This window comes from Symphalangus syndactylus, chromosome 24 (genome assembly GCF_028878055.3).
Source record: "Symphalangus syndactylus isolate Jambi chromosome 24, NHGRI_mSymSyn1-v2.1_pri, whole genome shotgun sequence".
In the NCBI taxonomy this organism is placed as follows: Eukaryota; Metazoa; Chordata; class Mammalia; order Primates; family Hylobatidae; genus Symphalangus; species Symphalangus syndactylus.
In genome coordinates, this window is record NC_072446.2 from 42,631,342 (window position 1) to 42,643,646 (window position 12,305).

At 42.6% G+C, this 12,305-nt stretch overlaps 1 protein-coding gene and 1 long non-coding RNA gene across 5 annotated transcripts in view; one reads left to right on the forward strand and one right to left on the reverse strand.

Annotated features, from left to right (window-relative positions):
* Positions 1-4,308, reverse strand: part of SDCBP2 (syndecan binding protein 2) — a 51,290-nt gene extending 46,982 nt beyond the window's left edge. The window contains exon 1 of the mRNA XM_055265088.2: positions 4,290-4,308. The gene's annotated coding sequence lies outside the window, so the exon portion shown is untranslated. The remainder of the gene's footprint in view (positions 1-4,289) is intronic.
* LOC129474144 (uncharacterized) overlaps positions 1-12,305 on the forward strand; it is a 53,591-nt gene that overhangs the window by 31,511 nt on the left and 9,775 nt on the right. For 3 of the 4 annotated variants that reach the window (XR_010119523.1, XR_008654459.2, XR_010119521.1), the window contains one exon: positions 2,480-2,601. The exons of the other annotated variant lie outside the window; for it this stretch is intronic. This is a non-coding gene — a long non-coding RNA (uncharacterized lncRNA). The remainder of the gene's footprint in view (positions 1-2,479; positions 2,602-12,305) is intronic. 4 annotated transcript variants of the gene reach the window in all.

Genomic DNA, 12,305 nt, shown 5'->3' on the forward strand with positions numbered 1-12,305 from the left:
CAGGCAGATTGCTTGAGCACAGGAGTTTCAGAGCAGCCTGGGCAATGTAGTGAGACCCTGTCTCTATTTTTAAAAAAATGATTTAAGATAAAATAAATCTTCCATTTGGGGTTTTTCTTTTCTTTTCTTTTCTTTTTTTAAGACGGAGTTTCACTCTTTGTTGTCCAGGCTGGAGTGCAATGGCACAATCTTGACTCACCACAACCTCCGCCTCCCGGGTTTAAGCGATTCTCCTGCCTCAGCCTCCCAAGAAGCTGGGATTACAGTTGCACACCACCATGCCCAACTAATTTTCTATTTTTAGTACAGACGGGGTTTCTCCAAGTTGGTCAGGCTGGTCTCAAACTCCCGACCTCAGGTGATCGCCCGCCTTGGGCTCCCAAAATGCTGGGATTACAGGCATGAGCCACCACACCTGGCTGGGGTTTCTTTGTATCTTTTATTTATTTATTGAAACTTTGTTTTTTGAGTGTTCATAGTTTCTTGTTAAAAGTTTTTTTGTTTGTTTTTAATGATAGCTGCTTTAACAATCCTTGCCAGACAATCCCAACATCAGTGCCATCTTGGTATTGGCATCTGTTGATTGTCTTTTCTCATTCTGGTTGACTTTTTCTGTTTTCTGACATGACAAGTAATATTCAATATTATCAGTACTTTGGGTATTATGAAACTCTAATTCCTTTTTATATTTTCTACTTTAGCATGCATTCAACCTGCTTAAATTCAGAATGCACATCATGACTCACTTTTGTGGTCTGTGAGTTTGAATGTCAGTTTGGTTTCAAATTCAGCGTTATCTTGGTCTGCTCTGCCTGGGTGCTACCCAGAGACCAGTCTGAAACCCGAGTGGTATTCCACATCATAGCTCAGTTCTTAAAGCTTTTGCTGTGTTAATTCTGATGAGTTTCACACATAGGCCACTTGGGGATGTGCACAAATTGAAAGACGCTTTTTCTGCAGCTCCCTCCTCTGTTATTCTGCCCACACTCTCTGTGAGGGGGTAGGTGCTGCCTCTGTTACTGCAGGGCAGGCAGTAGTCAACAGGGCTCTACCCTAGAGTCCCCATAGCATCCCATGGGAAGAAGAAGGAGGGAGGGGGTGTCACCTGTTATCACATTAGTGCAGGATGGGGCTCATTAATAGAGCTCCACTTGTCTCCAGAATCACTGGTGAGGAAGGGGAGTGGTGCCCCCACATTAGTGCACAGCAGGGATGGTTCACCGAGCTCCACACCAGTCTCTGCAGAGCCTGTTGGGGAGAGGAGGGCTGTGGCTTCTTTGATGGTGTTCACCTGGAGTAGAGCAAGATTGTCAAAAGGGTCATCCTCGGAGGTTGCAGTGAGCTGAGATCGCACCATTGCACTCCAGCCTGGGAGACAGAGCAAGACTCCATCTCAAAAAAAAAAAAAAAAAAAGCCATCCTTCATTACTGTCCTCTTCTAAGTCCTTTGACTAGAGAAAGCATTTTCCTTAGGACTTTTGTTGTCTGTGCTTGTTGGTCATTTCGGACTGTGCCTTCCTCTAGTGCCCAGGTTGAAATATGTGAACACTGTGAAAGCCTCTGGGAACTCCCTGCCAGGCCATCCCTTGACACTCAAGTTGCCTAGCCAGTCTGCCTAGTTTACTCCACCTTTAGAGGTTTCTGATAGTTGCTTTATGTATTTTGTCTAGTTTTTAGTTGTAATTAGCAGAAGGAATAGGGTGGAATCCACTTACTTTATCTTGTGTGAACATGGAAGCCCCATGTATTTTTTTAATAAACTTTTTGAGGTATAATTTACATGAAATAAAATGTATCCATTTAAAGTATACATTTCCATGAGTTTGACAAATGTATATACCCATGTAACCCTAACCACAATCAAGATATAGAACATTTCCATTACCCCAAAAGGTTCCCTTTGTCTTCCCTCTTAGTCAGTTTCCTCCATCCTGAGCCTCAGACCTGGCCTGATTTCTGTCAGTATAAATTGAACTTGTCTTTTCTAGAGTTCCATATGAAGAAAATCACATAGAATGTAATGTTTGTAAAAGTCTGGGCCGGGTGCGGTGGCTCATGCCTGTAATCCTAGCACTTTTGGAGGCCAAGGTGGGCGGATCACGAGGTCAGGAGATCGAGACCATCCTGGCCAACATGGTGAAACTCCGTCTCTACTAAAAATACAAAAATTAGCTGGGCATGGTGGCGCATGCCTGTAATCCCAGCTACTCAGGAGGCTGAGGCAGGAGAATCGCTTGAACCAGGGAGTCGGAGGTTGCAATGTGGAGATCGCGCCACAGCACTCCAGCCTGGTGGCACAGTGAGCTTCCGTCTCAAAAAAAAAAAAAAAAAAAAAAAAAAAAAAAAAGTCTGGCTTCTTTTACTTATTATAATATCTGTGAGATTCATCCACATTGTTGGCATTTCAGTAGTTCATTCCTTTCTATGTTTGTTTTTGCTTTCATTTGGATTGTCACTATCCTATACTCTTGCCTGACAGACCCCGAAAGCCTACTGACCACAGCAGCTCCTGTTACCACGGCTGCCATTTCTGCTCTCAGTGCTACTGCTCATTGATCCCAGGGAGGAAAATTCTGGTGCATCACTTAGTACTTATTTCAGGTATGGTTAGGACAACATTTCAGAATAAAAGGATGGCTTCTTCTGGATGTATCTGAATTGATCTGCTGTCATATACTGATGAATCACATGCTCAGACCAAAGTACATAAAAAAGTCATTCTCTTGCCAGATATTTTAGGGGTTTGTAACCTTGGTCTTATATTGCTCCATGGCCTATGAGTTAGTAACAGGACTAGTGAAATTCCTAGTAACATAGTCTTGTTACTACAAGATTACCCATATCCTTTGATGATCCATCTACTGCAAACTCATAGAATTTACTGGACAGTCTTCTCCATTTTATGTAAGAATGACCACTGTATCATCATATGTCAATGTCCTGCATAACTGTCACCATCCCTCCATGCTGAATACCTGGTAGCTTGTGATGAGTTGAGAACCCCACTAAACAGTCTTATCCACATCCTCAGGTTCTCTGAGGTTTTCCTTCTGTCCAGTCCGTGCACTTGTACTCCTGGTGGTCAAAGTACAGTCATGCACTGCATATGATGTTCTCATCAATGGTGGGCTGCATACACAACAGTGGTCCCATAAAACCATAATGAAGCTCAAAAATTCCTATTGCCAACTGGCATAACATCATGGAGTAACACATCATCACCTTTTCTATGTTTAGATCTGTTCGGATACACAAATACCACTGTATTCCAACTGCCTCTAGTATTCAGCAGTCACTGTACAAACCTGCTGTATAAAGTTTGTAGCCTAGGAGCTACAGGTTGTACCGTATAGCCTAGGTGTGTGGTAGGTAGGCTATACTATACAGATTTGTCTAAGTATACTCTATGATGTTCACACAACGGTGAAATCTCCTAATGACACATTTCTCAGAATGTCTCCCCATCACTTTGATCAGCTGACTCACTTTGTGATGGCAATTGTCAGACCAGTTGAAGGGTGATCTGACCTGCATATTCTCTTGGTTAATTGTATTTACAAATTGGATACATGATTTCTCTGATTGCTCTCTTCACAAACTATATTTGAATATACAAATGAAGTGCTAAGTGGTTTTTACACAGGGAAACAAAGCCAGTTTTGTTTTCTACCAATGCAAGTTTGGATAAATTCTTTTCACTTGATCTTAGCCAAAAGGCCGAGAAGCGATAGGATAAATTCTTTTCAAGAAGATGACTAAATATTTCCCGTTTAGCAAAGTCCTCAGATAAAGAGATGCCAGGTATTTCTCAGTATGTTGGTTTCTGTATTACTATCTGTTCAGACACAAGCTTCCTTAAAAATGTGCTTAGTTGTAATTTCTTCATGGATTTAAACCAAAACAACATATTGCAAGATTGAATGCAGAAGGAGATGTGAGAACTCATTTGTGTTCCATTAAGCCAAGCATAAATGTTTAAAAATGTAAAATAATACCACTCTTCTGATATTTTTTGGGAGAAAATATATTTGTGGAAAATATAACTATCAAAGAAATATCAGAAACCTTCCAAACTGAAGGACACGTGTATCCAGATTAAAATGACCTTCCAAATGCTTAACATAGTAAACAAAAAACAGGAGGAAAAGGAGGGAAGAAAAGGAAAAAAGAAGACTCACTCAAGCCCGTATTATGACATTTCATCATACCATAGATAAATTAGATCCTGAAAGATTTCAGAAAGGAATATGAGATCACACATAAAGGAACAGGAATCAAAGTGGCATTACCCTTTTCAACAACACCGGAAGCTCCAAGAGAGTGCAGCAATGCTTTCATCCTAAGAGAAAATAATTATCAATACAAAATAATATTCCCGGCTAAACTATCAATCATGAGGGTAGAAGAAAGGCATTTTTAGCCATTGTGTGGGAGTGTTATAATGTCCCAGTGAACCACACCTCCCTGTATCCGCACCACTTTGCAATGAGAAATTTGCTGTTTCTCCTAGTGAGAGAGAGAGAGTCTATTTCTTTACCCTTGGGCCTGGGCTGGCCTGGTGACTTGTTTTGACCAATACATGGAAGAAGTGACATTATGTGAGTTCTGCAGCCGAGGCTTTAAGAGGCCTTGAAGTTTCCCCTCTCACCTTCTTCGAACCTTGAGACCACCATGCTGTGAGAAGCCTGGGCATATCTACTGGAGGCCGAGGGGCGACATGACACGTCTAAAACTCATACATCAAGATACAGTAATATAATGTGAAATTCCTAGAGCAGCTTGATGCTAGTCTCTATTTGGCTACCTTTTTCTTTAGAATTGTTTACATAGTTAGCGTATGAGATTTTTGTTATATTTTGCAAATATTTTCTCTCCATTATAGCTCATCTTTTAGCTTTGCTTATGGCATGTTTTTATGATAGAGAAGTTTCATTCTTTATTTTTAGGTGGTTACATCTATTAATAATTTCCTTTGTGTCTTTGAGGTTTTGTTGGTTAAGAAGGACTTCTCAAAGATTTAACCTTATTTTTTACTTAAAAAGCAAAAAAAACCAAAAAACAAAAAACAAAACAATGATCACAATATAAGCCAGTAAAAGTATAAGCAACTGGTTAGTGCAGGATGGTGGTAGTTATCAAAGAGAGCTGAGTCTAAAGCTCTAAGGAGTGGTCTGGAGAAAGCCAGGCAGGGACTTGCTGCTTTTCTATTCTACCTTTTTCCCTTATAATCCAACCTGAAAGCTGCACCCATCAAGTGTGTCCTGAATCTGACGATTCACTGTCTTCACTTCTGCCAATCTGCTCCAGGCCTCCATCCTTTCTTGCCTAAATGAACCCCAAAGCTGGCTTGTGTCCTGCATCCATCCACCACTCTTGCCCTTGTTTCAGTTATCTATTGCTGTGAAATAAACTTCAAAACCAAGTGATTCGATCTCACAATTCTGGTTTTCGTGGACTGAGTGGGGTGGTTCCTCTATTCGTGTGATGTGGCTGCAGCTGTGGGCATTTGTGGGCTTGAATGGGCAGAGTGTTCACCATGGTTCATTCACGTGGTGGCAGTTGGCTAGGTTCTCAGCTAGGACAATGGCCTCTCCATGTAGCTTGGGCTCAGAGCTAGTGTTCCGAGAAGGAAGTAGAAGCTGGCAGTCCTATTGAGGCCCAGGCTTGAAGTCCCAGAATATCCTTTCCCACTGCCTTGTAATGATCAAAGTAGTCACAAGGCCAGCCTAGATTCAAGGGCTTGGAGGAATACTACCTTTCAGTCAATTTCCCAGTTTCCAGAGAATTTTAAAAAAACAAACGGCTCGACACAGTGGCATGTGCTACTTGGGAGGCTAAGGTAGGAGGATCACTTGAGCCTGGGAGGTTGAGGTTGCAGTGAGCTGTGATCACACCACTGCACTCCAACCTGGGTGACAGATCAGACCTTGTCTCAAAACACTCTCCCCAAAACAAATAGACATAATTCTCCTGCTGAAATCCACTGCTTACTAGACATATTGTAATAGCCTGCCTCACCTGGCCCCTGCCTAACTTTCCCTCACACCTTTGCTTTGTCCCTAAAGGTCACACTGCTGTTTCCTCAGCACCCCAAACTCACCACCCCTCAGGGACTTAGCCTAGAACAATTTTCCTCCAGGCCTTCACTTGGCCACTTCACTCCATTGCTTCTAGACGGCTGACATTATTTGCCCATCTGCTTGGGTCTCCTTCACTGGCATGAATGTAAGTTCCTTGCTAGCAGTGCTTTTCTGTCCTATCCTACATTCTCTCTTAGCATCTAGAATGGTGTTATCACAGGAAAGGCATAAAAGTATACTCTGTGGTTAACTGAATCTACTTGCCTAAATCTTGGGCATGTGCTGCTTTGAGAAATATACAAATTAATGTTACAGTGGTCAAAAGCAGGCACATCCAACAATACACTAGTCCTGCATACATACCCACTGGCATGTTTCTACCTTCCTAATAAGAGCTGACAGCCGTTTCGCTGCATGCGTACAGGGCAGCTGCTGCTGCAAACTCAGCCTCTGATGGGCCCATAGTCGATCTGCCCACTGCATGCCTTGAACTCAGGGAACTCAGATGAACTCATCACACACTCCAGCCAGAAGCTAGAGGGCTGCTAGCCTTGACATTTTAATGCATTTTTGGTGTCAGCTGCTCTTCATTGATTCACTGAATTATAGAGGTCTGAACGAGAATCCGTACACTGGCTTCTCAATGGTTCTTAAGAAGCCAGTGTAGCCCAAGGTCATCAACCCAAGTGAACCCACATTTATCCAGGAAGCAAGAGGTGTGGTAAGGGCAGAACTCTAACAGACATCCATTCCACATGTGTCAGAGACAAAACTAAGTCCAAGATAAAATCAACAAAGGCTATTTATTCATAAACGTGCAGCAAGGGAACCCTTCTGCTGAAACCTTTGTTTTGGTAAGGGTTCAGAGGTGTTAGACGTTATAGAGTAAAAAGGGGAAATACTGACAGTGTTGACTTGGCAAATGTCATATAAGGGTAGGATTTGTGGAAGCAAGCCAAGAGACAAAGTGGTCTTCAAGTACATTTGACCATCCTTGATTAGCTTCAAGGAGGCAAGTGAGCAGTTTGGGAACATTTCAAAAGAGGAAAGGGGCGGAGAGTTTTTTGTGGCCAGCCATTTCCTGGAAAAAGTGAAGGCTGATGGGATGCTTTTTTGCATTCTATCATCGTGGTTCTTAGGGGTGTAAAAAGTAAAGTAGAGGTTCCTCTTCAAAGACTTTCCTCCCTGTCTAATTAAGAATAAATAGTAACTTAGGAGCAAAACTTATTCAAAGACCTGTGCTAACATTCTTAAATATCTGTTAGCCGTAATAAAGAAATCAATGTACTTTATGTTCTTAGCTCCCACAATTTAGCCTATTTGCCCTGGCATGCTCATACTGGTCCAAGCAAGCATTAGGTCATAGCCGGTTCCTCTTCCTTATTTGAAGGTGTTTTTACCTTTCTCAGCATTCCACAAGTTACTTCCTCCTTCATTCTCCTCTGCCTTTGCTTCTTTTATAAAGTTCTAAGTTGCTAGCCAATCAGGACAAACACAGAATGTGAGGTCCCGTTCCAGCCAATGGAAACCGGACACAGCAGTAAAATGGACTTGACAAGTTATAAATGACCCTGTCTCCTTTGTTTGGTGTACTCTCGTGGCAAAACTGCTGGTGAGTGTACCCTTTCTGCAGAAAGTATAAAAATGACCTTGCTGAAGAAATTAATGTTCAAGTGCTATTTCTTTACGGCACGGAAGAACAAGCATTTCAAACAGAGGGTAGGGTGGGGTGGTGGTGGTGGTATGTGGTTGCCACAGCAGTAAGTTTCTCACATGGATCATTAACTTTCAAATAATTAAAATTTTACAGATGCAAGGTATCTTAAAGTTCATCTGGTCACTCTGACCACCCACATTCCCACTCTCATCCCAAGTTCATTTAATGGATGGAAAAACTCAAACAAAAGGTAATTTGGCGTCTAACCCTTAGCAAAGGTTAGATGTAGAATTGTAAGTTTTCCTGAATCCTAGGACTGTAGTGTAACCATCATGCATTTCAAAAGTGAAACAAAAAAGGAAATTAAAAAAAAAGAAAATACAGTAAATAGCCACATAAGGCCGGGCGCGGTGGCTCACGCTTGTAATCCCAGCACTTTGGGAGGCCGAGGCGGGCGGATCACGAGGTCAGGAGATCGAGACCACGGTGAAACCCCGTCTCTACCAAAAATACAAAAAATTAGCCGGGCGTGGTGGCGGGCGCCTGTAGTCGCAGCTACTCGGAGAGGCTGAGGCAGGAGAATGGCGTGAACCCGGGAGGCGGAGCTTGCAGTGAGCCGAGATCGCGCCACTGCACTCCAGCCTGGGTGACAGAGCAAGACTCCATCTCAAAAAAAAAAAAAAAAAAAAAGCCACATAAACCACTTCTAGTGGGTCCACTGGTCCCCCTGCTTCTTGTTTATTAACAGAATCTGTTCAGGGGCTCTAGGGCTCAGAGCTTTAGGGGAGTCTGAGCCCTTCTCCCGCCCTGGGGTGATGGGTCTTGATTGATCCAGGTCAGTCAAATTCTCCACAGATTTAATTCTGGCCAATGAATATGAGAAGAAATGAGAAGGTGGAAGGGTGTCTTAGTCTACTTTTTGCTGCTATAAGAAGAATACCAATACGTGGGGTAAATTATAATGAAGAAAAATTTATCTCACAGAGTTCTGGAGGCTGGGGAGTCCAAAATCAAGGTGTTGGCATTTGGCGAGGGGCTTCTTGCTGTCACTCCATGGTGGAGGGTGGAAGGGCAGAAAGAGAGAGAGGGCTGGAGGCCAAGAGGTGGCTGAACTCATCTTTTTATGAGGAACCCACTCCCATAATAACAGCATTAATCCACTCATGACAGCAGAGTCCCCATGACCCAACCATTTCCCATTAGGTCCCACCTCCCCACACCCACTGCACTGGGGATCAAGTTTCCAACACATGGAACTTTGGGAGACACATTCAAGCCATAGCAGAGGACCACCGGAGAAAGGAAGGTTTTTAAAGATTTTTTTAGGACACTGTGGAAGTGATAGCCGTTGGACATGGATGGTGTTTTTGTTTTTGGCATGAGAAAAGGCTTATACAACTCTGGTCAACTTGGCAACAGTAATCAAAAGTCATAAAATCTCCTTTGACCCTAGGGATCCCCTACTATTAACAGTATTGTATCTTACAGAACCTAGGTATTTAGGAAAGGAAAAAAAATGTTCAAAGATGTATTGACATTTAATAAAAGTAAATAACTGGACATAACCCAGCTATCCAAGTACAGGCTATCAGGAAACACTGTGAAGGACTTTGAAATAGGTCTTGCCCACCGCCCCCACCACTGCCTCCAGTTACTGAGTGTTCCATCTAATCTAGCCCACCTTTCTGAGTTGATTCCCCCTTTCATTTCACCGCCTTTGAGCTACTTTACAATTATGTAAATTAAGGGAAACTGATAATGCAGATGATTCCTGTTCATAGAAATGCAAATTGTGACCAATGGAATATAACTGATTATTGTTCTACAGATATCGGCCAATTTTGCCAGTTTTGTAACTATGAAGCAAACTCATTTCAGCATTCCTGCTAGGCTTATAATTATTTGTTCTTTGGATTCTCCTTTGAGCCAATTAAAGTGTCCTACTGGTTCTCTCAATAATTAACAAGTTAAATACAACCTTTAACATGTTAATTTTATATTTGTATGAGTCATAATTTTAACTTCTAAAAAAATTATCCTTTAACAAGGTAGTTAAGTAAATTTAATGTTCATGTGATACAATTTACTTAACAGCCCTCTTAAAACAGTTATAAAAACTATATGGCAACAGGGACAAATACTCCTGATAAAAATGGCAAGTGGAGAAAAATGCAGAAATGCAAAATTTGTACTACGTTGTGATTAAAGCTAAATGTTGTAAGTGCTTAGGGCAAGAAATAGGAAGGAGAAAAAAAATTGAAGTTGGAGTTGTTAGGGTGGTAGGATCCTGGATTTAAAAAAAAAACCCTGACTTATTATTCTGTTATACATTAAAAATAATATTGGCGGGCATGGTGGCTCACACCTGTAATCCCAGCACTTCGGGAGGCCAAGGCAGGCGGATCATGAGGTCAGGAGATCGAGACCATCCTGGCTAACACAGTAAAACCTCATCTCTACTAAAAATACAAAAAAATTAGCTGGGCGTGGTGGCACGTGCCTGTAGTCCCAGCTACTAGGGAGGCTGAGACAGGAGAATCACTTGAACCTGGGAGGCAGAGGTTGCAGTAAGCCGAGATTGCGCCACTGCACTCCAGCCTGGGAGACAGAGTGAGACTCCATCTCAAAAAAAAAAAAAAAAAAAAGTTGGCACTGTATTAGTTTCCTATTGTTGCTGTAACAAATGGTTTAAAGCAACACTAGTTTATCACCTTAGTAGTAAATTCTGCCGTTCTGGAGGTCAGAAGTCCAAAGTGGGCATCACGGGGCTAAAATTAAGGTATGGGTAGGGCTGTGTTCCTTTCAGGAGTCCTAGGGGAAAATCCATTTCCTTGCCCTTTCCAGCGTCTAGAGGTTGTCAGCATTCCTTGGCTTGTTGCTCTCCTTCCTCCATCTTCAAAGCCAATAGCTTAGCATCCTCAAAAGTCTGTCCACCCTCACATCGCCTTCACTGATGCTTGTATGGATCCATGTGCTTACACTGCATCTGCCCAGGTAAATATGGATAATCCTCCTATCTCCGGGTCCTTACTTAACCACATCTGCAGAGTCCCTTTTGCCATGTAAGGTGACACATTCACAGGTCCTGGGGATTAGGATGTGAACATCTCTGAGGACCCCCATCCCCAATCCAGAGGATTTCCCTGAAATGCAAGTTCAGTGAGAACAGCTTGCCATATGCCTGAGTGAAGGCACAATACTGACTGTGCAAAAGGACATAGTGTGGGATTCCATTTAAATTAAATTTCAGAATAGGCAACACTAGCCTATGGTGGAAAAGAATTACAATTATCGGCCGGGTGCGGTGGCTCACGCTTGTAATCCCAGCACTTTGGGAGGCCGAGGCGGGCGGATCACGAGGTCAGGAGATCGAGACCACGGTGAAACCCCGTTTCTACTAAAAAAATACAAAAACTTAGCCGGGCGTGGTGGCGGGCGCCTGTAGTCCCAGCTACTCGGAGAGGCTGAGGCAGGAGAATGGCATGAACCCGGGAGGCGGAGCTTGCAGTGAGCCGAGATTGCGCCACTGCACTCCAGCCTGGGCGACAGAGCGAGACTCCGTCTCAAAAAAAAAAAAAAAAAAAAAAAGAATTACAATTATCACCTCCAAGGGCGGGGTGGGGTTGACTGGGGAAGGCCATATTGGAATTTTCTGGTATGGTGATGTTCTTTATCCTGGCAGGGGCACAAAAGTGTAAACAAACACTACTCTCTAATCAATGACATGTACTGGGGGAATTGTAGTGATGTCTGCCATTTACTCTGAAGAGACATAATGGATAGTTTGATGGACAGATGGATAGACAGGTGATATATAGATACAGTAACATGTTTATGATAGAATATAGGTGGTGATTATATAGGTGTTCATTTTAATCATCTTTGTGTTGTTTGACGATTTTTATAAAAATGTTGAGGACAGTAAGATATGACCCTGGAATACGACTCTGGCACTCTAAAAATTATAAATTAACAAAAAGAACTTAGAAAGCCATTAAGCAAGCTGTTGAATAATTTCCTATTTAAAATCAATGATTCTTAACCCGGGCAATTTTGGATTGCAACTAAACAACTGCAATCTAGGTGTCTAGAAAGGTGTGGGAGCATTCTTGACAGTCTCTAGAACTCTCAGTGAGGGCAGAGTGTTCCTGGCACGCAGGGCAGGGTCCAGAGAAGCTACTGCAACCACACAGCCTCTCTACAGGACTGTCTTTCTACATTAAATCTTACTGAGGAATACCAATTTAAAATCAGAATCTTCTCTTCGTATCTCTTCATTAATTTGCTTGCAGTTGCTTGGAGCACATCTCCAAGTGGACTGTGAGTCACTTCTCAAAAGTGTGTTCTATCTCCCACTTTTCTGTAACCCAAGAACACCCAGCATAGTGCTTTGCCCAGAACACATATTTAATAAACATTTGGTAACAGGGGAGGGGATGTTCCCTGACTATCCCAGCTTGCCCTTTCAGGCAGTTCCTTTGATGCAAACCTATCCCACATTCCCCCTCCTCCTCCGACCCCCAACCCCTTAATAGCCAGTGAGGAAGGATGTTCACTGCTGCATTCTT